This window comes from Marmota marmota, unplaced genomic scaffold (assembly GCF_001458135.2).
Source record: "Marmota marmota marmota unplaced genomic scaffold, marMar, whole genome shotgun sequence".
Classification (NCBI taxonomy): domain Eukaryota; kingdom Metazoa; phylum Chordata; class Mammalia; order Rodentia; family Sciuridae; genus Marmota; species Marmota marmota.
In genome coordinates, this window is record NW_026000019.1 from 23083998 (window position 1) to 23110195 (window position 26198).

At 50.2% G+C, this 26198-nt stretch overlaps 1 long non-coding RNA gene across 1 annotated transcript; it reads right to left on the reverse strand.

Annotated features, from left to right (window-relative positions):
- Window positions 1-3368: 3368 nt before the first annotated feature.
- LOC125618687 lies at window positions 3369-26107 on the reverse strand. The gene is made up of 3 exons (XR_007350081.1): window positions 26001-26107; window positions 4900-5032; window positions 3369-3993 (listed from the first exon to the last, which is right to left on the reverse strand). It is a non-coding gene; the product is annotated as an uncharacterized LOC125618687 (long non-coding RNA).
- Window positions 26108-26198: the final 91 nt, after the last annotated feature.

A 26198-nucleotide genomic window follows, 5' to 3' on the forward strand; every position in this document is an offset into this window, starting at 1 on the left:
TAGCCATCTCTTTCTTGTTGAAGAAAAATCTTTCTACAGGATACCATGATGGTCCCATTGATATACTTAATAACTCGTCTTTAAAAAAGCCATGGGCTACAATTTTGTATTGTATCAACATATGTCCTAACTGTTCTTGGTCTTACTGGGGTGCCTTCTTCCTCTAACAATTTCTCTTTCTCAGGGGCAAACAACTTCAAACCTTGAGTCAACCACTTTTCCCAGTTTGCCTGAGAAAGTTCTAGGAACAGGCAACTTGAAATAAAAACAAAATAAATCAAAACAAGAACACATTGTTTTTTGAAATGGTCACCCATTCTTTCGCTCTCCTTCAGGGGCGAGTAATTTCACTTACCTCCAAGTTTCAGACGTTCCCCGTATGGGCCACCAAATGCCGCAGTCTGGCTGGGCACAAAATCACGAGCCACCACACACCTTGTAGATTCAAACAGCAACTCTTTATTCGCGAACTGTCACTGGCACTTACACACACGTTCTGGGGAAATCCACATTCTGGGCCCAAATCACGTTCTGGGCAAAATCCCAAATACTCTCTGAATCCCCCGAGAACTCAATGGGAACTCAAGGAGCGGGTGCGCCTGAGGCAGCAGGATACGCCCTATTCCAGCAGGATACACCCTAAACCTGGATCCGCCCTGGTCCTTGAGCAAGGTCACCTTACATGCAATGTCACTGCAAATGACCTGGGTCAATATGGAGAGTCCTTCCTCTAAGCAACATTGGGTAGGCTGACAAAGAAATTGCCATGTGTCATTCCTACTTGGCAATGGCTCTCAGCATTCTGCCATTATATTCTCCAGCTTCAGGGTTTCTGTATTATTCCTTTTTATGATATCATCTTTTTTATTAAACTTCTAATTTTGTTAATTCATTGTTTTCGTGATTTTATTTAGTTATTTATCTGTGTCATCTTGCATTTCATTGAGCTTCTTTAAGATATTTATTTTGAGTTCTTTTTTGGGTAATTTGTTTATTTCCATTTCTTTGTAGTTGGTGATTGGAGTTTTGAGTTTCTTTTGGTGGTCTCATGGTTGTGTGATTTTTCATTATGCATGTAGCCTTGCATTGGTTTCTGTGCATTTGAAGGAGCATGCCCTTCTCTCAGTCTTTAAAGATTATTTTCTGCAAGTACAGCTTTCCTTTTAGTCTCTGGGCTAATGGACTCACCCATGGGATCACAATTGAGTGGGGTTTGATCCGGGTCATGTGGTGACAGCAGATCATAGTTGGCAGGCCTATTCCCAGGGTCTCTAGGGGTACAGGTGCTATCTTGTGCCTGAGGGGATTGTTCTATCTCTAAGAGTTTGATCTGTGGGGCAGGTGCTGAGATAATGGTCCCCGTGATGTTCACTGACTATGGACCCATTACCAAGTGTGCTGATGGATCTGGCTTCCTCTAGGTTTCTGGAATAGCTCATTGGATGGGACCCTGGGCTGGCTATACTGCCAGTGACCATGACTGAGTTGGGCTGGAACTGAGACACAGGGAGATCATGTGGCTGGCTGTGAGCTGCAGTTTGCTGCCACTGCCCAGCGTCCAGAGAATATCCTGCCACTTATCACTAGCCAGAGGAAAGATCAAAACTCAAAATTCAAGGTGTGTTTTGTACTGAATGTGTACAACTGTTGTAGCATCATAAAGTTGAAAAATCATAAGTCATCATAAATCAGAAACCATCAATGATGATAAACTTGGCATAGAGGAAGCAGATAAATGAAGAATAGTGATGGGGTGGAAGCTGCTCAAGTTAATAGCTTCCAAAGAAATTCTAATCTTTGGTATAGAAATAGAAGTATTTGCGTTGAGCATCAGAAGTTTTCTGAGCTGCTCAGAGCCCTGACACTCGGAGAGGTGTCCCATATACATTCCCAGCCAGCTTTGCAAAAATGTCATCTTCCTGACCCAGCACAGTGCATGCATCATCACAATTCAGATTCTGGCACAGAGTAAGAAGTATGTTCTTTTGAGTCACAGCATTTGTCCTCATTAGATACCATCTACACAGCATTAGCACCTTTTGAACATTTGTAATTGTTATAAGAAATCACAGAGGGGAACGTAGCTCAGTGGTAGAGTGCTTGCCTAGCATGTGCCAGGCCCTAGGTTCAATCCCAGCACTGAAAAAAAAAAAAAAAGCTGGCAAAGGAGGCAAACATGATGGAGGGAGGGCTCAGACTCAGCGCTTGCTTTGGTTAGAAAGAAGATGGTAGCTTGAGAAAGGGCAGAGTCTTAGCTTCTGCACTAAACAAAACAAAACAAACCTGACCGAGAGTGTTTTCTGACCATTAAGGTTTATAAAACGTTTTTTTAATTGTTTTTAGATATTACTGGACCTTTATTTAATTTATTTATTTGTATGCGGTGCTGAGAATCGAACCCAGTGCCTCATACATACTAGGCAAGAGCTCTACCACTGAGCTACAGCCTCAGCCCCTACAAATCTTTTAATAAAAAAAGAAAGTAAATCAAAAGCCTTGGAGTGCTCATCATAAACTACTTTTTCAACTACAGAAACTAACTTTTATAGAGCACAGCTTATCTCTCAGGGGTTTTGCTTTATATTTTACACATTTAAAAATTTTAAAAACCCTAAGAGAAGGTTGGTTATACAGTCCTCCTCATAGACATTGACACTAAGGCTCAGAAAGGTTGAGTGACGTGCCGACATTCACACAGTGGTGGTGTAGCCTAGGCTTCAAGTCCAAGGCAATATGTGTCCCTGCAGAGCCTCCCAGGCTATCAAAGGTGGTCTGTAGCCTGGATTTTGAAGCTGCTTTCATAGAACATGCTTACTTAAAAATACCAGGAGCCAAATCTCTTTACACATACTGTTAGAGTAACAGTCCCAGGTGGTCTTGGCAGGGTGTAAGTCACCATCTGCACCCTTGGAGTCTGAACACACTCTGCAGATTCCTGTGATGGCAACACCAGCTAACACAATAGTAGTAAACTAGTGCAATGTAGAATAGCTTGCAACACACCTTCACACCTTCTCTCTGTATGCCTATACCTAGGCTCATGGCAGGTTCCAAGTGCAGTGCCAACTCTCAGATTGTAATTCTGTACTGAAGAGAACTCTGAGGATTATTCCAGAGTCAGTAAGAATCGGGGCTATGGTTGATTAGTCATGTCTGCCATGACAAGGGAGCTGGGACTAATGGTACATCTGTCAAATGCCTGCTATTGCTGTCCTCCTTACTAATGAATAAATGCTTTGTCTATGGTCACATAAGCAAAACTCAGGTTTCCTTCAACCCGTTGTCATTGCCATTAAACCACATTGCACAGGGACACAGGTTAGTGCTCTGAAGTTTAGTATTCAAAGACACTGGAATTGACTATGAAGTTTTGAGCTCAGTAAAGTTTAATCTGGCACAAAATTAAATATTTTCTACAGTAAAATGTAAATAAAATTCAGGAACAGTCATTAGGAAAGGCCTCAGGTGTGGGAGTACAGCACGGACAGGAGAGACAGGCTGGCCATCCTCAGCGGCCTGCGGTCACCTGGCTCACTCATCTCTGGGCCCTCTAAGGAGCTCAACACACTATCATAAAGGCTAACAACCGTTTGGGCAGTGCCAGTGGGGTGTGGACACGACCTGAGAAATCACCTCCGGCCTTCAGGCTGGCGCAGCATGATCGTGGCCAGTCTTTTAGTGAATTTAGAATCTCCAGCCCATGGCAGAAGCCCAGTCAGCTTCTCAAAGAACTTTCTCCTGTGGTTTGTATGCAAATCAGTATAAAAAGGCAGAAGAGGATCAGGAACTACACATCCGCAAGCAGTGACACAAAACGACCTTGGGAATGAGAGCAAAACAGGCTAGGCTGTTCCGGCTCACTCCGAGCAGCTCTCACTGCGCGACCACTGGTGGCAGAGAGTAAAGAAGGGCTTGCGGCAGAGAACGCCTGTCCCCGGTGTAGGTTGGAGGGTCGGACACGGTGGCCACGCTCTCCTTGGTGGGCGATGTGTTCTGTGAATACAAAGGACAAGGAGGAACATATTGTATAGTCAGCAGGGCCATCAAAGGCCAGGCGGCTCTCGTCCTGCTGGAGCGACCTGCCTCCCTACACAATACCCAGGACGCAGCCCAGTGGCAGGATGCCCCACCCCACCACTTAGCCCCAGTCACCGAGAGTGCACTGGGTTTCCTACAGCTTTGCACACTCTGCCTTTGTGAGTTGTTTCCAAGGTGATAAAGTGTTCTGTCCTTTGCTGTAAATGAAGACAGGAGCAGAAGGGTCTAGCCCTTCCCGCCTCATCTGTCAGCTTCTGTCAGTTCAGCTGCGTGCTTCTCGGAGGACAATGTGACAGCCCTCTCCTGGACGCAGGCCTTGCTTGGGGCTTTTTCTTTGTTTGTGCCCGTGGAAACCGCTGTCGGCCATGAGCTTTGAGTTTTCACTCTGGACCCTCCAGCTCTCACTCCTGCCTCTCTCCAGAAGGTGTTCTGGTCAGAAAGGAACACCTTCAAATGAGGTTGAAGACTGTGTCCTGCGTTCCCCATTCACCTGAACCTTCCTGGAGTAGGTAGGGTTCTATTTTCCCATCATTGGCACCCAGGGTCTGCACGTGACCAGCTTTGGCCACACGTATTCTCGAGGAAGTGACCTATGCTGCCTTGAGCAAAGGTTTAAGACCACTCTCTTTCCTGCCATTGCCCACACTCGCCCTGCCCCACCAGGAGTCTCTATCCCGGGTAGGGGCTGCTCCTTCTGCCGGGATCCCAGAACCCGGAGGACTCACGGCGCGTAGCCACAACTGACTGCAGAAGACATGCAATAAGAGAGAAATAAAACTTTGTACTTAGTCACGAGCCTCTAGGATTTGGAGAGTCCTTGTTCCCACGGCAGAACCTCGCCAAAGCTACTAACCCAAATACCTTCAGAGGAAGTGAAGCAGCAAATGCGCCAGGTGGAGCCTGCGTCCAAGAGGGTGCTCAGGTCTAAGGTGAGTCAGCTGCAAGGGAGTCTTGCCTACCACGCGTGCAGGCCCTTTGCTCCAGGCTTTCGGATCTTTAAGAGAATATCAGGAATCCAGATTTTGATGTCAAACAACACATATTCTACAGCCCCAAATCAGGCACTAGAACCTCTGTTCTGTGCTAACCCTCCACATTGGCAAAACAGGTCTATAAATTGTTCTCCAACACCATGCACATTCCCTCCTCCCTGTGTGACCCTTATGGTGTGGCCCCTCACCACCCCTCCTCCAATCGCCCTGCCCAAGGTGAGAACCTGTCCCTGGACCTGGAGTCTGTGCGGCGGGCATCTTGAGTACTCCTCTGGTGTTCTGTGTCTTCTGTGCGGGGAATCCTCTCTCTGAGCCTACAAGCCTGGTGCAACAGAAGCCACAGCTCATGCAATAAGGCTTGCTTGTTGCCCCGCAGACCTACGAGGCACAAAGTCACTCCTGTTTCTATGCTGATGGCTTCCCGGTCCAGACAAAGCCCACGGCCAGTTCTCTGCCTCGGAGGTCCTCAACAACAAAGGATGGAACTTGGAAGCCACCACCTCATTGCCTGTTTTTGTAGAGTACAGCTCATGAACACACGCTCAGATTTGAAGTGGTGCACACACATCTCGATAAACCTGGGCTTCTTGGTAGATTGGGTTGTTTGTGGTATGCACAATCAGGGAGACAATGCCAGAGCGAGTCCAGTTCACAGGAGACTGCGTTAGACTTTAGGTCAGCCTTCCTTCTGAGACACTGTAGTCACTGTTTTATTTCTCGGCAACCTGACAGCATTAAGCTGAGTTCCTAAAGGAACTTGACTTCTTCAAGCTGCTGGCACATCCTTTCCAGCACTTTTTTGGGTCCTGCTGAGTGCTATAACCTGTGCGGTGTCTGGGGAGCTTCACGTGGGTCAAGCACATGAGTGGATGAGCTGCTGGGAGACGGCAGGCCTTTCTCCAGCTTAGGAAGACCCAGTCCCACCCGCGGCGCTCGCCGCCCTCGCCCGCCCGGTTAACCCTATCATTTTAGCTCTTTCAATTCCCTCCTAATGTCCTCTTAATTTCTCTAAAAATCTAAGTTCTACTCTAGGAGAATCTAGTTCTTTAATTAGCAAGTACTTATAATAAGTGTTTTTTAATATGGCATTTTTAAAGTGAGTTGTTCACTTAAAAAAAAATAACCCAATCAATAAATGAGCAAAGAACTGAATAAGCACTTCACAGAAGAAGAAATATGAATGGTCAAAAATACATGAAAAAATGTTCAACATCTCTAGCAATTAGAGAAATCAAATTAAAACCACACTGAGATTCCATCTTACTCGGGTCAGAATGGCAACAATCAAGAATACAAGTAACAATAAATGGTGATGAGTGTGGAGGAAAGGGTACACTCTGGTGGTGGGACTGAAAACTGGTGCAATCACTCTGGAAAGCAGTGTGGAGATTCCTCAGAAAACTAAAAACAGAACCACCATTTGACCTGGTTATCCCACTCCTTGGTTTATATCCAAAGGAGTTAAAATCAGCATACTACAGTGATGCAGCCACATCAGAGTTTATAGCAGCTCAGTTCAGAACAGCTAACCAATGGAACTAGCCTAGGTGCCCTTTTAAAAAAAAAAAGTTTTTATTTTTATTTTATTTATTTTTTTAGGTAGATGGACCCAACATAATGCCTTTATTTTTATGTGGTGCTGAGAATCGAGCCCCGGCCCCGCCCGTGCTAGGCAAGCACTCTACCCTGAGCCACAAAGATGAATGGATAAAGAAAATGTGGTATACACACCCAATGGAGTATTACTCAGCCATAAAGAATGACTTTATGACATTTGCCAATAAATGGATGGTTTTGGAGACTATCATGCTAAGTGAAATAAGCCAATCCCCCCAAACCAAAGGTTGAATCTTCTCTCTGATATGTAGATGCTAATACACAACAAGGGGGAGGGGAATAGAAGTTCATTGGATTAGAAAAAGGGGAATGCAGGGAAGGGAGGGAGGAATAGGAATAGAAGAATCAGTAGAATGAATGGGGCATCACTTTCTTATGTTCATATGTGAACACACAACCAGTGAAACTCCACATCATGTGTAACCACAAGACTGGGATCCTAATTAGAATAAGCTATCATCCATGTTTGTATAAATATGTCAGAACATACCCTACTGTCATGTGTAACTAAAAAGAACAAATAAAACAAAAATATTTTTTTTTAAAAAAAGGGAGTTCTTCAGTGTTTGTGTGATAAAGGGCCAAATAACACCCCAAGGTATTAAACTGCTTACTAGAAGGTGTAATACCAAATCAGCTAGGAAAATAGTACCGGCTTTAGAACACACCTGTTGGAAGTGAAACACTCCCCAGTGGCAACTCAAATTAATTTGACATTTCTTTCAAATGCCAATGAGTACCTCACTGTCAAGTTAGATGAATCCAAACTGCTGGTACCAGGCAGCTCGGATGCATAGGGCCCCATGTCCCCCACATTCCAGGCCAACCAAGTCTGTGTGATTTTATCTTTTTAATAAAAGCAGTCTGTTAAAAGTATAACTAAACATGAAGTCATTTTATATATTTGCAAAACTTCATGTAATTTGATCCATAAGAAAACATTCTCTATTACCATTCAATTCAACCCAAACAACACTTGTTACCTTAAGATATAAATAGCTCAAAGGGAGCTAAAAATAAACAAACATGACATAATCCCTACCCTTAAAGATTTTACAAGATAAACAATAAACTTCTACTTGGTGACTCAAGTACAACACTGGAATATGTTCCAGTGCCCAGAGGAGGGGGCAGTGACTAGCTGGCTTCCCTGGAGGTAGGCAGCGAAGGAGGAGCGACACCCCTGCTGCCTTTCAGCAGATAAGCAGATGCCCACGAGGTGCTTCAGGGGACAGGGCCCGGCATTCCAGACAGAGGAAGCTGATCTCGTGTTTAGGAAAATAGGAGCACGCTGTAGAAATAATGCTGTCAGTCGCCTAAGATCGGGTTATTGGCCTGTGATACTTCCTATATCACGAATGCCTCTGAAATTCTAGTTTTGATTTAAAGTGATCTCTAGCTAGACTTAATTGGGAAGAAGACTTATTACTAGATATAGTTCATTTAAACTATGGAAAACTCCCTTTACCTGGACCTTAGGATCTCGGCTGCAGAGAAGAAGGCTGGCTGATTCCTGATCCTCACCCTGGGCAGTGATGACCTTCAGACATTCAAAGACGTCTCCCCAGGACGGCATCTGTCCTGGCCCACCCTCTTGCTGCAGTGGAACATCTGAGACTGGGTGATGAATGAAGGGGATCAGCTTGTTCTGGCTCACAGTTTCAGAAGCTGTTCTGGGAGCACAAGGCCAGCAAGGGACCACAGGGGCTCAGCCACACTCGAGAGCAGAGGGAGATGGGCGTGTGCAGAAGACAGAGCACAGGGGCTGCGCTTGGGGACCACCTGTTGTTGCAATAATGACCAGCCCCATTCCTGTGAGAGTTCACCCAGTCCTGCAAGAAAGGCACTGATCCCGTCACGGCCCAGTCCCAGTTTGAGGCTCCAGTTCCAGCCCATGTGTTCGGAGGGACAAGCCATATTCCAACCCTGGCAGCATCTCAATTCACTGCTGCATACGCTGTGTGCTCATCGTGCACAAGGCACCTGGTGGCATGGGGCCAAAGGCCGGGTTGCATGAGACCTTTTAGCATCTTTGAGGGACTTCTCATTGGAGGCAGGAGGGTCCCAGGGAGGTGAACCAGATCTCAGTGCTTGGGAAGAGACTTTTCAGTTTTCAGACAGAAAGAGACACGTTTCTGGGCAATTTCTGAGAGCTCAGGAGATCATGAAAGGCCTTCGGCTCTATCCTCCCTGACATGAATGTGGGGGAAGACACCCAGCTCTGGCAGGGGCTGGCTCACACTGCAGGGAGGACGACGAGTCTCTCCTGCCTCATCGGAAAAGCCTCCTAAAACCTGCCCTCGTGCAATTCTGGCTATAAAAGAACTCACGAGAGAACGGCCCAGCGACGGCCACTTCCCTGTCCTCCTGCCATCTCCTGGCAGCCCCAGTGCCCGCCTCCCTGCTGCTCTGCCCCACCCCTCCCTCTGCAGGGCTGTTCTAGGGCTCGAGCCTAGCCCACTTCTGTGCCAGGCCAGACTCCCGCGGGGTGTTTTGCTTTGTTCCTCCTCGTCTGTTCTCAACTGAGATGAAAATGGCCTGCTCGGGGAGCAGGCACAGCGAGGAGAAGCTCGGTTGTTGGCCAACACGGGGTGGGGGGGGGGGGCGCACAGTGTGACTAGCAGACAGTGCACAGCTGACGTTCGCTCTGCGGACTTCTCTAAGGTGGCCAGTGCACAGTGCTGAAGGCATGTGCTGGGCTGTGATGGTGGAGGCTGAGGAGCACCGGGAAGTTTGAGAAAGAAGGGTTCCCCTAATCTGGAAGTGCCATAGGCCCTCCCACCCAAAAGGAGAGTCTTCGCTGTACACACCCAGTGACGAACCATCATGAGGGCCCCCACATCATAGAACTGCATCAGAATGCTGTCTTCATGAAGGGTCTTTGAAAAGTGAAGAGAAGAAGCCGTCTGCCACTGAAAAGCGACCGACGAGCTGCTGGCTGCAGGTGTGCCCGACACACACGTGCACCCTAAAGCTGTGCCCGGACTGCACTCGCGGTGGGCTGTGTGGACAAGGGGGTTTCTGGGTATTAAAAACATCGTAAAGACTGTGACTTCACCCTGCTTTTTAGACACAATCTTCAAGCATTTTATTTTGATACACGCTTTCTTGTCCTTTAAAATTCAAAACAGAGTTGACGACGGTAAGCCCAGTGACATCTGGTTTAGGCTGAAGCCTGACCCTAAAGTACAGGGTGGTTCTCCCCTTTATCTGTTCACTTAGTGAGAACTTTGCCTCCTATCCCTGACGAAAGCACTTGCATCCTCCCTTCTCCAGCCCCTAAAACCTTTTTGTATTTATCAGAGTAAACACACACACATAGACGGATGGATACTCAGTGGCACTATAGCTTTAGGAATTCAGAAACATCCCCACTACCTCGCCTGTGCCCATTCCAGCGTCTGCTCCCCCCACAGCCCTGTAAGCCTGCAGCCACCTCCTGCGTTCACTCCCATATTTATACATAAGCGTGTACCGCGCACTTTCCAGGTTTCCACCTGAGCATTGCTCATTTACTTCCCCTGGTGAAGGCCAAGCCCTGGTCTCCTACAGCAGCCCACTCTGGCCACCTGCCAACCACTCATTGCCTTGACCCCATTTTATTGTCCTCTCTGCTTAGTTCCCACAGCTGTCACTCGCTCCGCTTCAGGTGGACACTCTTCTGCCTGTGGCAGCCTGACCTTCTGCTCCCTGGCCCAGCCCTTCCTCCCAGGCCCTCTCCTCCTGCCGGCCTGCACTGGACACTGGCTCACCAGGAACTGCTGGAGGAAAAGTGCACAGGAAGTGGTTTTGCGTTTGCTTGTTTTCATTTTGAGATCATATCAGTCTTGATCCTGCTTTTTAACCTAATCATGTTGCTGGGTCTGGAGATCCTGCTTGGAAACCAAGATCCCTCAGAATCCGGCAGTCTTTGCCCCGGTCGGTGCCGTTGAGCTTCCAGTCCTGGATCTGAGAGGCCCATGTGTGACCCCTTGAATCTGCCCCAGACCTCCAGGTCTTTCTCCCTGCAGTTGGGAAGTGCTCTTTTATTATTTCGCTGAGAATTTCCTCTCCACTGTTTCTTCTTTTTGTTTCTGATTTTTTTTTTTTTGTACCTAGAGATTAATTTTTTTATCTTTGTTTTTTCTAGTTTTTATTTGTTTGTAATTTTATTCTCTTTGAGAGATATTTCCTCAAACTGATCTTCCCACTTTCCACCTCGACTTTCAGCTTTGGATGCTGTGCGTCAGTTGTTTTATTAGTAAGCACTTTCTCATTTTCTACACGTTCTTTTTCCATAACATTGTATTCTTACTTTGGTGCGGTATCTTTCTGTCTCTTTAAAAATATGACTGATACCTTCTTGAGATTTACTTCTTCTTGCATCATCTTTCTTCTAAATCCTTTTTCTTGAAATTTCTACTTTTTTGCTTTTAAAGTCAGAGGATATTCTCCAATATCTTTCAGTCGTTCGTATTTGAATGCGGCATTAAACCCAGGGGAAGTTTTCTGTGCATGGCAGGCATGGTTGATGAACTGACGACAGGAAACTGCTGTGTGTCGGGAAGCCCCACGTGTCGGGGGCTGACTTCTCCAGTGGGGACTCTTCCCATCTCTCGGGGAGTGCAGACAACCCGGCCCGTACCTACCTGGCAGCATCTGTCACTGACCTCCAGTTAACCGGGGTTCAGTATCGAGCCTCCCCAACATTTAGCATGGCAGGTTTCTGAACCCAGAGTTCTCTGCTGCCACCTCAGGCAGCAGTGCCCTCCGTGGTGGGCGAGGAGGCATCCCAGAGCCACATGGGCAGAGGAGGACTCGGTCTCGCTGCCCCTACACGGCTGTCACCCGATACTCCACCCTCCCGCATTCGAGACTTCAGATCCACCTCTCCTTTCCTCTTGATCTCAGTTCTGTTTCTGAACCACGCGGTGTTCCTTTAAGGAATTCTTTCCCGCTAAGTCAGAAACCATGCACCCATTCACGGTGCCTCTTCCAAAGTGGGTCAACAACTGGAGTCCTCCTGGCTTCCATTTTCTTTCCCTTTTTTTGTCTTATGCCTTTTAAATTCTTTATTGTGGTTTTATTGGAAGAAACAGAGATGGAAAAGTATATGTGATGATCATAATAATAATCATAATAATCCAATAAGTAGAAAGCACCAATGTTCTATTTTCTACATTTTTTAAAAAAATCAAATAGCATGACCGAAACAACCAGAGCTGAAAACACTGCCGTTGAAAGGTCTCAGCTCCACCACCGAGATGCACTCCCAGCCTTGGAACCCCGGGGGCTGAATTCCACAGAGGAGCAGAGGATGGAGGGGTCCGTCCACTGTAGGAGTCACCAGGAAGCAGGCCAGAGGGAAGAGAGACCCCTGCCCAGAGCCTTGCGGGATTCCGTGACAGGTGATGGGTCATCAAGAACAGGAAGTAGATGTGCAATGAAGGTTGGGATTTCACTGAGTTTTCATAATAGCCAATCTAGGAAGATTTGGTGTCTACAGACTTTACTCAATATTTTTATGTGTAGAAACTCCAACTTTAAAAATATCATATTCTAACATTGAAAAAATCTACTAAAATTAAAGAAGAAAGTAAAACAACAGTTCACCACTTAGATATTTTACAAGTTTTTTGTAAATAAAAAAAAATACAAGCAGAATACAGTGGCACACACCTATAATCCCAGCGGCTCAGGAAGCTGAGGCAGGAGGAGTTCAAAGCCAGCTTCAGAAAAAAAAAAATTTTAACCCTTGCAGGGTATACCATTGTATTATATGCAGCAATGACTTAACTAACCTATACTCAGGTAGTTCCAAGTTTGGGGACATTATGAACTATAGTAAGGAGCAACTTTGGGCCTATACATGGTTGCTAAAGTATTTTTACAAAATAACAAATTTACTTTATAGGCTATCTATTGGTTGAGAAAATTCATAATCACCAAAATGTAATATGAATTTAGTAACAATTTTAGGTGGAGTAGTGATTTATTTCTTTTAACAGCCTCAAGACCCATTTTTAATGTAGAAATACCCATGTGAATGAAACATTTTTACAAAAATCTACAAATAGTGGTAGATACACAGAAAACTAGAAATAACTTCCTGGCCCTCCTCTTGAAGATCCACAACTCACTGGTTTGGAATTATTGGGTAGACTAGCTCAGATCGTACCCAGGTGATCTGAGGTCATCTTCAAAGGGGTTTAATGTTGAGGACTGTCCCACAAAACTTAATTCTAGCCATCTAATATCTTCATCAACAATTTAGATGAACTTTCAGTATGCTCATTACTTTTTCAGAGGATAATTGGATAGAGCTGTTTGTGAAAGTTTGAATAGGAGGCAATATTGTGTTCTAGAAATGAGGAGGAAAAGAGTCTATTGAACAAAGGGGTAATCACCCCCTTTTAGGGCAGCAGACATGGGAAGAAGAAAGGCCTGAGGGCCCTAGTGGGCTACAAGTTGGAAGAGGGTCATTTTTTTTCTTCAAGATAATCGTGGGAATAAGATAGGGTGATACATCCAAGGCCAGCATGTAATACATTCAGTATATTTCCAGTGGCCCAAAAAGGGCTACTGGGCAAATATTTTCACCAAGATACCTGACTGTCCCAAACAAGCATGGGGTCAAAATAAATTAAAAGTAATCATTTTATATGTTTCCACATGTACAATGCTTACGGTGATGGGCTTCTACCCTACAGGTCATACAAACCTGTATTTCTAGTGAGATATTCCCTTGCATTTCTGGTTTGGGTTTTGCTCGGTTTTCCCCGCTAGTCTGCTCATGGGGGGCTCTGGATGGCTGTTTGTCCCGGGCCTCCAGGCGCTAGCTAGTCAGATCCTCTGACCCCCGAAAGCCTCGGGGTCGCGCAGCAATGCGAACAAAGGAACTGGCGCTGGCCTCCCTAGTGTCCCCTGGGGAAATGGGGTTGAGCCCCGCCCCCTCTGAGACCCTCCCTGGGTGTTTGGATGGGAGGTGTCCCCAGCAGCTCCCCCGTTAAGGCGGAAGGAGAAATGACTGGCCTGCGCGAGCCTTCATGGTCAGCCTGTCGGAGTTTGAGTGGACTGACTGGTGGTAACGGAGGGCAGGTGGGCTGTGGCTGGGGAGGCGGTCACTGGGCCCCTCCCTGGCTTCCCTCTCTCCGTCTCCTGGCCCCCAGGATCTGGGCCGCTCTCCCCTGCTACCGCCTTCTGCTATGATGGGCCACCTCACCTGGGGCAGAGCCACGGAGCCGGCCAGCCATGGACCGAGCTCTGAAACCATGAGCCACAGTAACCCTTTCCTCCTCTCAGCTGTCCTGGTCAGGTATCTCGGTCACTGGTCACAGTGGCGCACGCTGAGTAACACAGGAGGTAAATCTCTCCTGGACGGACCAGAGGCAGCTGGCCTCTGCCTCGACCCGCCCCCCCCCCAGCGGGTTTCCAAGGTCTCTCCACCTGCTGCAGCCTGCGTCGCTCCAGCTTTGAGCTGGCCCTTCCTCCTGGCAGTCCCCAGCCTGCGTCATGTCTTCTTGCCTCTTTGCCTGACCAGCAGTCTTTGATGTGATGCCAGGCGTGGTGAGTGACATCTTGTTGGTGATAGAGATTTTTGTATTATAATAAACCTTGAGCTTTACACCCAGACACGGTTATTTGGAAGTAGTTCAGTCTTTCCGGCTCTCACTTTTATGATTTGTTAAGTGGGTCCAGGGTAGTATTCAGCGCAGGGCCAAGTGTTCCTCACCACCGAGGCAAAGAACTTCCCAAGAGCTCAGCCCAGGCCCCATGGATTAGAAGTTTGTCAGATTGATGGAAATACCGCACAACTCAGGCAGTTCCTCTAATTTCCCTCTACTCCCTTCAGATGGTTCCTTCCGTCAGCATTCTGACTACAGCGGACCCCTGGGATTCTCTTCCTGTGCACCTTCTCCCTCCTGATAGCCTGCCCTTTGACCTGGCTGCTTGTGACCCCAGACTCCCAGCTGTGTCCTCAGCCACCCACCCGAGCCGGCCTGCAGATGCCCTCAGGGCTGGCAGCGGGGCGCTCTCCTGTGGTACCCGACGGATAAAACCAGGTCGCTGTCACTCGAGCCCAGCCAGAAGCAGAAGTCAGAATTTCATGTTTGAAGTCGCCTAAATTTGGATCAAATCACTGGCTTTGCTCCTTAAGAGCTGCGTGACCTCAGTCGAGTTACGACGTAAGCTTGCCGAGTCTCCATGTATTTTCTGTAAGTGGCACAAGCAAACCCTTCCTGGGCATGGCACAGCGGGAGCCTGGGGAACTGCATCACCCCTGCCCTGCTGCCCCCGGGGGGGTGAGGCTGGGGAACGGGAAGGAAGACCTCTCCAGGGGGACCAGGGCGGAGTGCCAGAGGGATGGAGGAGAGGTCCCGGGGCCCTGGGGCATGCCCTGGGGAGGGGGTGTGGGGGAGTAAATGACCAGGGAAGGAGATGGAGACCAGAAGGGAGCGGAGGACATCTGTGGCCATCCAGGGGTGTGGTTTCCAGAGGCGCCATTCAGGGAGAGCAGGGCCTGCGGGGAGCATCCCGCTTCCCAGGGAGGTACCTCGCGGCCTCACAGAGGCTGCTCTGCCACCAAGCTGTGGGGTTCCCGGTGGCCCCCTCTGCCCAGCGGCCAGCACTTGCCTAACTGGCCCCGAGGGCTGTGTGGGCCGAAGCCCTGTCTGCAGACATTGGTGGTGTGGGGAGGCAGGTCGGCTCTAAGGGAAGCATCTCTTCCTGCCTGAGAACAGTCATCAAAGCCCAGTACCACTGTGGGCCGGGCGCTGTGCTGGGGCAGGGGCAGAGTGAGGAACCCCAGGGCATCATCATCTCGGCCTTCTGAGGACAGGTCATCACCTGTAGGCACCTGTGAGTTGGTGTACTTTTTTACACAAATGCTGACTCTGTGTGGACATGAATCTGTCATCTGTCATCTGACATCTGTCTATCATCCATCCGTCTGGTTCTGCACTTTGCTTTTGACTTAACAAGAGGTCTAGGTGCTTTCTCACCACACGTAACGGCATTGAGCGATATCAGCCGCCCGGGCCTATGAACGTCAAGTGCTCTGTTTCTGTAATCCCCCCTTTCACCTGTGTATGCCTGTGAGTCCCTCTCTGATCTCCTTGCCCATGTGCTGGTCTGCCAGTGCTGGCTTTCTTATTCTAATCTGCCTTTCCTTCTTGAGTACAGGATATCAGTGTTAACAATGTCACACTCGAATTACGTGCAGGAAGCAAATACTTAAGGCATTTTTTTTTTAAATTACAAAACACACAGTTCCTATTTGGGTCAGAGCAGTTAACGCTCTGAAGTCACTTGGGCCACCAAATCACATACCTTCCCTTCCTTTAGTTGGAGATTTGGGGTCAGGCTCTCACTCGCTGGTCTAGGTCTTGGCTCCACCCGGGGAAGAGAGGGTTGGAGGAGAAAGGACTCGTGGCCTCAGAGGTCCAGTGGCTCCAGACAGTCAGATTGAAGTCACTGGAGGAGGAGCAAGAAGGGGAGGGAGGGCAGGAGGGGCCACTCAGTGTCCTCCAACAAGTCCTGCCAAGTCCCCCTTCAGTGTCAGAGAGGCCAGCAGTTGTCTGAGTCCAGCAGTAGGAGGGGCTTAGGGTCTTGGAGGCAGCCCAGGGCACTTGGTTAGAATCCTGGGTGCTCATCACCTGCACATTTCAGCCCTCCCCCAGCCGCCCCGGACATTTCATGTTAAACAAGTTCTTCCTGATGATCAGATACACCCTAGAAAGCTGTCCCAGCTCCCCAAATGGATGAACCAGGAGAACCCAGCTGGAAGAAATCCAGGTCTACAGAGAAGAAAAGGAGCAACTCAGGCTGGAAGGGAAAGAATGCACAGAAGGGCAGATGGGTGCAGCCATGGAGAGCAGTGTGGAGAGTCCTGGGAAAACTGGGAATGGAGCCACCATTTGACCCAGCGATCCCTCTCCTCGGTCTACACCCAAAGGACTTAAAAACAGCATACTACAGGGACACAGCCACATCAGTGTTTACAGCAGCACAATTCACAACAGCTAAACTGTGGAGCCAACCCAGATGCCCTTCAGTGGATGAATGGATTAAAAAAAAAATGGCATATCTACACAATGGAATATCTTCAACAATAAAAGAGAATAAAATCATGGCATTTGCAGGTAAATGGACGGAGCTAGAAAAGATAATGCTAAGTGAAGTTGGCCAATCCCCAAAAACCAAATGCCCAATGTTTTCTTTGATATAAGGAGGCTGATTCATAGTGGGATAGGGAGGGGGAGCGTGGGAGGAATAGACGAACTCTAGATAGGGCAGAGGGGTGGGAGGGGAAGGGAGGGGTATGGGGTTAGAAATGATGGTGGAATGTGATGGACATTATTATCCCAAGTGCATGTATGAAGACATGAATCGGTGTGAACCTACTTTGTATACAACCAGAGATATGAAAAATTGTGCTCTATATGTGCAATAAGAATTGTAATGCATTCTGATCAGATGCACCCTAGAAAGTTGTCCATATAAATAAAAAAAAAAAAAGAATGCTCAGAAGGACCTGCCACCTGAGAATGCAAGATGAGGTTCCCGGTGAGAAGCCCCTGAGATGGGGTGGCTACAGCTTCTGAGACACCCCAGGCTGCCCTCTCCTAACCCAGTGTTTTCCTGGGTTAGAGTTCCAGCCAGTTCACATGTTCATGGAATATGAGGGAAGCAGAGGGCAGTAAGAATTTCCCATGCCTACTTTTGATCCTTTAGGAGGTCTGTCCACTGCCCTGACCCAGTTCACCTGCTGTCAGGGTCCTGCTCACCACCTTTGGGTTTGATCCTGGGGCCTTGCATGCCAAACTCTAGTGCTCAGCAGCTCCTTAGCTTCCTGCCTGTGCCTGAGGTCACCCACCCTCAAAGAGGCAAGGTGACGTTTTCTGCAAGTGACACAAAGTCCTCCCCATGCTCAGCGATGGTTGCCCATAACAGGTGGAGCATGTCCACTTCCTGGGCTGTGTTGAGAAGGAACTGCATGGTGTGCTGTAGAACTCCATCTAGGTCACTTAACAACTCCAGTGACCTTGGGAGGCCAGGCCAGGCTCAGTGACCAGCTTGACCTTCCTCCTGGTTCACTTGAGTCATTTAGAAATGGGCTCTGTGGGCAGGACACCCACGCCAGAGCGGGGCTTTTGCTGTTGTCACTGCACAAACAACAGTGTAGATTCGGTTTTTGCTCTTCATAGCTATTCATATCTACCTAGTGTTTTATTCCCCTGTGCAAAGGTCGATTGAGAGAACAGTCAACACCCACCCTTGTTGACCAAGTGGACAGTTTAAGGAAATCGTTGTAATGAAACTTTCATCCAAAAATGAAGTTTTACAAGTTATAGAGTGGCTGGTTAATGATTCACCATGAAAATAGTGGAAGTCGTTTTCAAATATATTTTAAATCTGATTTGCAGCAATTTAGCTTGTGCTAAGTACATAGTCTAAAGCTGAAAATACTTGCTTGAAAATCTTCAAAATTGGTTTTTCTTTCCCTTTTTTTGTTAATCTTTTTTTTTTTTCTCTACCTATGTTCCTACCCCAGCTGCTTTAGTTATCCCAGAGACTGGGAATGTATCTTAGAGGTTTGTTGTTGTTTTAACTCTTATTCACCACCCCCCTAGGATGCTTCAGAACACAGCCTCCTTGGCCTACTTCTGGAACGTCTGCTTCAGTGGTCCCAAGATGTGGCCAGGAACATGTGCTTTTCCAACCCTGGGGTAATTCTGAGGGGCACTCCCTGCACCAATGAAGCCTCTCGGGGATCCGACATTCACCCAAGGAGCGTGGGGCACGTTTGTGGCTCTGGCATATTCCAGGTACTTGGGATAGATCAGGAAGCCAAGCTTACAGAAAGCGAGGTGCAGGCCCAGGGCCGACGCAGCCCCAGAGGCCACAGTTGGTGGCAGAAGAAGCCGCTGTGCCCTGTGGGATTATGCTGTAGCATCTATGGAAGACAAGCAAAGACCCGTGGAGCTCTCTGCCCTGTCTACAGACTCAGCCACACCCGCACATTCTGTTGACCACTCTGTGAGTGGCCATGGTCTGCCCCTGGGAGCTGATCTATGCCCAGAGGAGCCATGGGAGGTGACAGCCAGGAACGGCTGGTGGCAGGCACACAAGCCTCCTGGCATCTCCTCCCCCCCTATGTGGTTTCCTTGACAAGCTTGTCCTCATCCCTTAAAACATCTGCTCCCACCCTGACCTGAGTCGTCCTGAGCCACAGGAGTGTCACTGCGGCCCTGCTGCTGGGAGAAAGGCAGATGGCCGTCACTGCTGGGTCACCAAAGACTTTTCCTGGGTGTTTGGAACATGCACTTAGAAAATTCAGAGGAGTTGCCGTTCAAAGGTCCATTAGGGCCAACTTGGTCACAAAACGAGGGAGAGTGGACGGCAACCCACAGCACAGCGGCTGGGGAAAACACACTGACCCGAGATGTCGGACAGGGTGCTGCTGTGGGCGGGGTGCTGCTGTGGGCGGGGTGTCTGTGTCCTCTTCATGTGCTGAAATCCCGCCCACCAATGGATGGCATTTGGACGGGGCACTTTCTTGGGGGTGGAGCCCTCATTGTAGGATTAGAGTCCTTCAAAGGAGAGGCAGGAAGAGCTCGTTTCCTCCCTCCCTGGGTGAGGGAACCAGGAAGAGCCCTCACCAGAACCTGCCCATGCTGGCTCCTGGACACCCTGCCTCCAGGCCCCGAGGAAATGCACGTCGTGTCTGAGCCATCGTCTCTGGCATTCTTGGCACAGCTGCCCACAGTAAGTGAGACGGTGTCATGCCGAGGGCAGTGGCAGTCTACAAAGGGATGGCCGTCACTCCCTCCAGCCCGTGCTACAGCTGAGCCCCGTTCACCAGGCTTCCTGATGTTTACAGAGACCAAGATTCACGTTTTTATTTAAAACCACAGAATTTGACAATGTTGAAGTTATTTTACATTGTAAAATAATTAATGGAGCTGGAGAGGTAGCCCAAACATCCAGTGCCTGCCTAGAATGCTCCAGACCCCGGGTTTGATCTCTGGCACTGCAAAGAAAAGAAAAAAACCATGTCATCCACAGCAAGCAGAGTTGCAGCCATGTCCACTGCGGGATACCAGTGTCTCACCTCTGCCTGCTCCAGCCAGGGGACAGGGACAATAAAGTGTGGGAAAACGGGCTACAAGCAACAAACACAAAACAGAAAGTGGGAGAAAGAGACACAGGTGAGCGCTGACAGCCGACTCTCTCAGTCTAGCTTTTTCTCCCTGGACGTTACTCCTGGACGTTATCCTGGACGTGGCTGCTGAAAGACGCTCCTGCTTCCTTATAGTAAGCCGCCTCTCTGCTCCAGTTGTAGTTCCAGTCACTCAGGCACTATCTGTGTCAAGTCCACTTTTGTGCTGTGACTAAAATATCCAAGCAGAACGACTTAGACCAGGTAAAGCTCATTAGGCTAATGGTTTCAGGGGTTCTGTCCTTGGTGCGTCCACTCATTGCCCTTGGCCCGAGGTGAGGCAGAACATCTTGGCTGAAGGGCGAGGTGGAAGAGCTCTGCTCTGCTCATGGTGGTCAGGGCCGAGAGAAAGCAGGCCAGGTGCCAGGGAAATTCAAACCCCAAAGGCAGTCCCCGGTGACCACCCCCTCCAGCCTCGCCCCACCTGCCTGCAGTTACCACCCAGTCCGCCCATTCAAAGTGGGTGGACTGATCAGGTGTCGGCTCTCCCAGTCCTACCTTCTCACCTCCGAGGAGCTTTCCCAGGATGCCTCATGTCCAAACCACAGCCCTGTCCCTGGACTCTCCTTCCTAGCCCAGAGCAGCATTCTCACTAAGCACGCGTTGTAGCTACCGTCGCTTCTCTGGGTGTCAGACACCCCGCCCCGCCCGCCCTTCGGAAACCCAGATGCCTTGGCATGTGGTTTTGATTGACTGACTTGAACCCAGGTTCATCTGAACCAGTGTCTGCTGGTCCTGGCTGTGCACCAAGACCACCGGGGGAGCTTCGGGAAAAGTACACATCTCTAGGTGCCCCAGACCTGAGCCATCAGGGTCTTCCCTGGTGGCTCCTGGGGACTAATTCCAAGCTCCCCACACGATCCTCGAGAGCCAACCTGGCTGAGAACCAGATGGGAACTGCCACAAGAGACCCCCTTCAGGAAAGGCCCACGCCCGAATCATGGCGGGCAGCAGTTGCTCAGCTGTTCACAGGGATCGAGTGGAGATCTCAGTGTCCAAGTTGGCTTGTCCAGTCACAGTCCCAGAGTTTCCCAGCAAGCCACCTTGTCCTCTCGAATTGAATTAGGTTGGGAACAGGAGGCCCCCGGAGCCTCCTGGTCAACTTCCATGTGGACATGGCAATCCCCAGCCTGCTGCTGGCCTGTGATTTCCTCTGACACAGTCACGCAGGGGCGTTAGTACTGGGACAGCTCCATGCAGCTTCTCTGTAGGGTGGCAGAATTGGCCAGATTAGTGGGTGGAGCCCTGATCCCGGGGCTATTTAATAATAAGCATACTTTGTCATCACAGTCCTCTCACTTAAAGCATTCAGAGGGCCTCATGAAAGGCAGCTTCGGACGCTAAGGTGATTTCCAACGCATAAATAAGCACTGCGTTTTCGGACGTGCACACCTGGAGTCTGTGGGCTGTGCAGACAAGGCAGGGGTCATTCGGGTTTAGATCTGGTAATTTCTTTGAAGCAATTATCACAGACAGGCCAGATTACTTCCCACCTGCACATGCCTCCTGACTCCTTTATATCACTTTTGAAAGAAGCGAGTCATGTGGAAACACAAGCTGAAGGCCTCATGGGAGGAGGTTCTGGGAGGCCGGCTGTGGCTCCTGGTCAGGAAAGCTTTGTAAACAGCTTTAACTCTCAAACCATGTGCTCTCGTGAATCTGCAGCTATGGCTCGAACAACTGAAAGTCAGTACTCAAAACACAGCTGTTGAAGTGCTGACCCATGACACTGCGTGGATGAGCCTCAAAAACCACATTAAGTGCATGAAGCCACCACAGAAGGTCACATATCGTAGGAAACATGCAGAACAGGTAAATCCACAGAGAGAGAAAGCAGTTGCTGGCTGCCTGGGGAGAGGGTGGCTCAGGAGCAATGCCTAGTGGCCTGGGGCTTCCTTTGGGGTGATGGAAAAGTTTCAGAGCCAGAAGAAGGTAGCAGCTGCACCGTGTTGTGACAGAGTGAAGTGCCCTGAATGAAACACTCTCAGATGGCTGGCTTCATGCTGTGTGGATCTGACCTCCATTTTTAAAAGGCCACAGCCCACTCCCACAGGCCAGCACTCTAGAAGGACTCGACTGGGTTTCTGTGTGGGTGACAGCTGTCATGTGGTAGGATCCAGATGGGGGCTCCCAGGTGGCTCTGTCCCTACCCTGGCAGCTTGGGGGAGACAGCTGGGGAGGAGGGCTCCACTGGGCCCCTCTCCCTCTCCAGGTCCTCTTGGGACCTCTCCACGTGGTGAATCTGGTGGAGTTGCCAGAGTTCTCCCATCAGAATCCCGAGATAGAAGTTGACAGTCCTCTTGATGGCCAGGTCCAAACTAGCAAGGCTTCACGTCTCCCTCCTCTGTATATAAAAGCAGCCAGGTTTTCCCGATGCAGCAGGAGGAGAAATCAACTCCATCTCTCAACAGACAGGCCAGAAATTTTAGAGGCCATCTTTAATTTGCTTCCTCGGTTTCCTTTCATGGGTGAGGTTACCCGTTTGGGTTGCTGAGGGAAACTCAGGCCCCAGATCCCAGATCCTGGTAATACTGAGAAGTTACGCAGAAGTCACACATGTCGGCATGTTGACTATTACAGCTGGTGGCAATAGTTACCAATCAAGAACACTCACTGAGCACCCGTGGCCGACGGAACTTCGCAGAATGGTAACTCACAATCTTGGTTTTGTTGAAGATGGTTAAGTTGAACTGAATGTGAATGGGAGGTATCTAGAAGATCAAGGGCAATGGGGTCCCGAGACAGGAACTTACCTCAGAACTGAGGTCTCTATGGGACTGGCCATTGGACCCTGGACTCAAGGGTGGACAGCAGCTCACCTGGCCTTCTCGGCCTACATCCTTGCCGACTTTCTCTGCCCTGGACTCTGAGGTCCTCCCCTTATAGCCCCCGTGACCAGCTCTGGACCAGTACACCCATTTCTAGCTCCCCTAAGTCCTGAGGCTCTTGTGTCCTGCACAGATTTAGCTGGCCTGTCCACACTTCCCAAGATGTGGCTCACCAGAGGTGTCTTAGAGTCATCACACCCAGGACCTTCGGCCTTCTCTGTCCACAGGCGGCTCTGATTGCCGTTTCCAAGGCACTCCCAGAAGTGGCCCCTCAGCTCACTTTGGGAAGCGGAGCAGGAGCGGGCCGTACTGCTGCCAGAGGCGGGAGCTTTGACAAGCAGCAGGAACAAGCCGTGGGTTAGTGATGGGCTAAGGAGAGAAGGCCATCTGTGGGCCATTATGGCAGAGGACGTCTCAGCTGGCTGAGTCCCGCTGCTGCTCCCCTGGAAGGGTTGGGCAGCGCCATCCTGCTGACATGGAGCTTGGCCACCACAGAACGGTGAATGAGGCAGCCAAATGCTCCCTAGTGACCCTGACTTTCTGGTGTCCATGCCTTGGGCAGTCCTCTTCTGTGTGGAGGCAGGGATGGTTCTTGTGGCCAATAGAACATGGCAGAAGGGACACTGTGGTTGCAGACAGGTTATGAAAGGCCTCTGCCTTTCTCTCTAAACCATCTGGCCTGGGAAGGTCATCTGTTGCACTGGGGAATCCTAAAGCCACTTCATGGAGAGCTGCACGGGGAGACCAACTGAGGGCCAGCCGGAGCCCCCACCAGCCAGCCCAGGCAAGCCTTCCGATGGTGCAGCCTCAGACCCAGAACCTGTGAGATGATGAGTGGTTGTTGTTTTGGGGTCCTGGGGTGATTTGCTACGTAGCAATAGGTGGCCAGTACAGTAGTGATGTGGGCTGTCTCCCACAAGGTGAGTGCACTAAGAGCCAGCTCAGGTGGCTGAGCTCTCTTCCCCGTCTCCTATGACACCAGCCATCAGGATCAGTTCGGGTCCCGAGTAAAGGCGGCATGGGGTGCAGCCACGACCTGCGGTGGATGTGGTCTGTGGGCAGGAAATAAATCTTCATGGTCGTGAGCCCTGAGGCTCTGAGGTTTTGTTACTGCCATATAACCCGGCCTGTCCTGTCTGACGCCATTGCAGAGTGTCCATATTCCACGCTAAATTCAAACTGGCTTTATTTTACTTAGAGGCAAATGTTAATGGGGAATTACTAGAGGCAGGGAGAGGTCTGATGTATAAGTGTAGTGAGTCCAGAGGACGAGAGCTGCAGATTGCATGGTCCAGTGCTGAGCCTGCCCCGTGCTCCCCTCCAGCAAGCCTTTGTGTCTGAGAAAGGGGGCTGTGTGATCTGAGGGGTGCAGGTGGTTTGAGGGTTGTCTGTTTATTCTGCTCTTACACTAGGGCCATAAATAGCTACCAACAGTCATCCTTCGTGGCTGGTGAGGTCAGAAAAGGAAGGTGCTTTCCAGACTGGGTGGGTACAGCTCAGTGACTGCTAATAGCCACCTGATGTGCTGGGGAACAGTTTAGGTATGAGCTTGCAAAAATCCAGATTTTATTGACTCAACTGCTAGTTATATCCTCTTAGGAAAGGGGCCAACTGGAGGAAGGGGGGAGAAAAAAGTTCAAACTCATATGCAAAGTCGTATGTGTTTCCCAGCTTCGGAGTCGTTGCTTACATGATGTCTCTTGACAGTGCCTGGAACGTGTGTCAGTTCCTAACTGAGGGAGGCCAAGCAGGAGCAAGTGCGCGAGCCTCACTGCAGAGCTGGTCTCAAGTTGATCCGCGAGACGCAATGGGCACTGCCAGATCCAGGCTCGCACCTCGGGAGAGGCCAGGCAGTGTCACTCTGGGAGGACAGAGAGGACAGGAGGGAGCATTCCCTCCTGACAGGCTGGAGCTGGGTCACCCTGGCACATGGGAGTGACTCAGAGGTGCTGGGTCTCTGGTCCCTTCCTAGGAAACAATCCACGACGGATCATCCCTGTCACGGGCTGCGTGCGGGTGTCCCAGGCTCACGTGTGGAAGTCCTCCCACCCATGGGAGGGCGTCGGAGGCGATCAAGTCAAGGGATGAAGACCTGTGGCGGGAGGAGGCAGGAGAGATCCGCACCCCTCCCTGCTCCCCACCATCCCCAGGGGGAGAAGAGATGGCCATCTACAAACAACAGCGGCGCCCACCAGGCCCCGGCTCCAGCAGTTTGGAGGGACAGCTGTAGAGACAACCTCCTTCTCTCAGGGACACGAGGTAGTCCTACCTGCAAGTTGGTGGGAATAGACGACATGCCGTTCTGAGGTCCCAGGATTGGACAAATGGAACCGGACACACAACCGTGGGAACACTAAGGGGGTGGCAGACCGACCACTGAACACGACCAGTGTGAGTGCGACCCCCGTGCTCAACCAGCCGCCTCAAAACTGCCTGTCCAACCAGGGCATTTTGGCATTTTGGAAGCACGTGGCTTGTTCGCCTCATGGGATCCAGCTGGAAGGAACTTTGGCCTCCTCCTGCCTGATTCAGGTCCCATTCAGCTGAACTTGGGATTTTAGGGCAGCTGCTGGGTCAGTGGAGACTTTGGGGTGGTGGAGAAGGATACCTGCACTTGACACGTGAGGAGGAAGTGGAGGGCCGGCGGGCCATTGTGGACTGCGTGTTTATGTGTGTCCCCCCCACCACATGTCGAAATCCTAACCCCCCGGGACAGTGTCAGGAGGTGGGACCTTGCAGAGGGCAACTGCTCGCAGGACCAGCACCTCCACGGGGGACTTCCCCCCGCCGCAGGGCGAGGAGGGCGTGTCTGTGGTTTAAATCTCCCAGAGAAGGTGTGGGCAGCCCCAGCTGATGGTCCTAGGGAACCCCCTTAGGACTGCTCCTCTCATCAGGCCACCTCCCACCAGACGCTGAGGACCCCAGGTCTCAGTCAGCGCCCTCTCCTGAGGTCTAGGAGACCCAGAGTTTTCACCCCCTCACCTGCGGGCCCCTGATGCTCCTCCCAAACAACAGTGCCCGGTCACTGTGGGAGGCAGCTGCAGGGAGCTCAGGGCACACACTCCAGCGCTGGCCACTGAGTCCGGCCTGGGCCCACCATTCACCTGCTGGCGTTCATGGGCCCCTCACCTCTGGAATGGCCGTAAGGGCAGTGTCAGCCTCATGGGTCAGAGGGGAGGACCAGGCCAGTGCACTCAGGGTAGACCTGGGCAGGTGACAGTGCCCTGGACCAGGAACGGCTTGCTCTGCTGTCACTGCCGCTGTCATAGAGGGAACAGCCCTGCGAGGCTTTGAGAGCCTGTCCCCCTGCAGGGCGCCACAGACCTGGCAGTTGGGGCTCTCCCTGTGGTGTCGGGTCCCCTGAGCTGAGGTCACCCGGCTGTCTCAGCACCGCGCGTTCCATGTCAGCGCTCCACCGTGCCACAGCTGCTCTCTCCCTGCAGGCTTGTTTATTTCCTTATCTCCCCGGACACCTGGGCCAAACAGAGCCAGGCCAACCACATGTCATTACACACGGCTTCG